This window comes from Lactuca virosa, chromosome 2 (genome assembly GCF_052849685.1).
Source record: "Lactuca virosa cultivar CGN04683 chromosome 2, Lactuca_virosa_CGN04683_v6, whole genome shotgun sequence".
NCBI classification, from domain to species: Eukaryota; Viridiplantae; Streptophyta; class Magnoliopsida; order Asterales; family Asteraceae; genus Lactuca; species Lactuca virosa.
Genome location: NC_136427.1, coordinates 70,405,861 through 70,408,154, shown reverse-complemented (window position 1 = coordinate 70,408,154; position 2,294 = coordinate 70,405,861).

Here is a 2,294-nt window from a genome sequence, read left to right as displayed (position 1 = left end):
CTACTTTGATCTTTAGTTCTATAGATTCCCTTTTTGTCCCTAGTATGTGGTTTGCAAGCCCTAGAAAACCCCCCAAACTCCATGTGTTATGCCCTAGGAGCTTAGATTATGGTTTGGAACCGTTGCATGTCTCAGATTTAGCCTGCATGTGAGGAGGCTCGAACGGACTCGGCGAGTGCCAAAGTGCACTCGGCAAGTTCCATGAAGATGGCCTTAGACTCGACGAGTTGGATGAACAACTTGGCGAGTCCTACGAAGATTGCTTGGTACTCGGCGAGTTGTTCTTCAAACTCGGCGAGTCATATGAACTGTCACGAGGATAAGAAGGGTTTAAGTGTAGGAGGTCCAACCCTTCGTAGCCGCACGCGGAATTAGCAATTTAACGTGTAGCTATAGTCCCAGAATCTCCAAATCTCCAAGGTTGATGTTCTAATGGAAGATTGGAGCGATTTGTGAGATCTGTTCGTCGGACTCGGCGAGTCTCCCTTGGACTCGGCGAGTCCAGTCGTGAGTTTGTTAGTTGTCCCCGTTTAGCGAGTCAGACTGACTCAGTGAGTGGGAACAGGGACCTGATGAGAGTCAGAGTCGGACTAGATGTAGAAGGACTCGGCGAGTCGCTATATGGACTCGGCGAGTCCAGTCAATCAGAAGTTGACTTTGACCAGTCATTTGACCTTAGGGGTATTTATGAGTACCTAATCCATGTTTACGGATTTATAGCCGGAGGGATTACCGGTGCGGCAGCCAGGCGTAGTTTGAGCAGGTTTTCGGCAGCTACTCTCGAGGTGAGTTTCCTTCCATTAGGGACGGGTCTACGGCACCAAGGCCGGCCCGTATAGACGATATGTTAGTATCGGAGTGTTGGCGGAGCCCGTATCTCATAGTTGAGTTTGATTGTGTTATATGCCAGTATGATAGAATTGCTTATACTTGCTGTCTGTGTGATACTTGTATGTTATGGTTTAGTAACAGAGGGTAGGCGAGGCCCGTATCTCCATGGATACCAGAGGGTGGGCGAGGCTCATATCTCTTAGATAGCGGAGTATGGGCGAGGCCCGTATCTCTCAGATAGTGGAGTGTGGGCGAGGCCCGTATCTCCTAGCTAGCGGAGTGTGGGCGAGGCCCGTATCTCTATGGGTGTGGGCGAGGCCCGTATCCCTTAGCTGTTCATTATATGATTGTATGGTATGTGGCATTATGGGGGAACTCACTAAGCTTTGTGCTTACAGTTTACAACTTTGTTTTCAGGTACCTCTTCATCGAAGGGGAAGGAGCTGGCACGGTAGCAGCACATCATGCACACACATTGTTTTCCGCATCAGGAGCTATTCTGGGATTTTGTACTCTGACATTATGGTTGTTTTGTATATTGGATTCAGACACGTAACATGTTTTAAGAAATGATATGATCGAATGTTGTTTATTTTCAAATGTTTTGCAAAATGTTTAATTAAAAATGATATTTTTCGGACTTGAAATTTGGGTCGTTACATCAACACTAAATCATAATCAACATACTACCAACTGTAAGGATATCATATCCAATGGGTCGACCTTGGTGCCTTAGACCCCTTAGTATAGTAAGGATAACTCACCTCACACTGCTGAAGTCCTACGGATAAACTTCCAGCTGCTGGATGACAGATTCCCGAACTGTCAATATCAAACAACACCCAATTAACAATTGGGTCCCATACTATAATCCTTAATCCATACATGGGGTAAAATGACCATTCTACCCCTGGCCTAGTATGATCCAAAACTAAGGCCCAAACCCAAAACAAAAGCCCAACACTATAATGTCCATAAATCCATAAATGGCCCAATTTTCCAAATTGGGCCCAAACCTGTACATGGGTCTTTCCATGAGGCCCAAATCCTTCCGGGGCCTTTTCCAACATCACTCACAGCCCACAACCTGATGGCCCCACGGGCCCAAAATAAACAAGCCCAACAGCTGGCCCATACCAAAGCCCAATATGCGAAAACCCATTCTGACTGAGTACGCAGCGCGTACTAGGTTCGTGACTTGTACGCTGCACGTACCAGCTTGTACGCCCAACGTACTCCTCTGTTAAGTCATTTTTGCTATTAAGCACTTAATGCTTCAAACCAAGGGACCAAATTACAGATCTGAGCTCTACTTAACGTCTTAATCCATAAATTCACTGACTTTGTGACTTTATATGACCCACATGAACCAAAACTCAAAGTATAGCAATCTACTTCCATGAAAATGACCATAACTCTTGCATGAACCAATTAATACCTCCAAGATGGAAACTTTCTGCCTT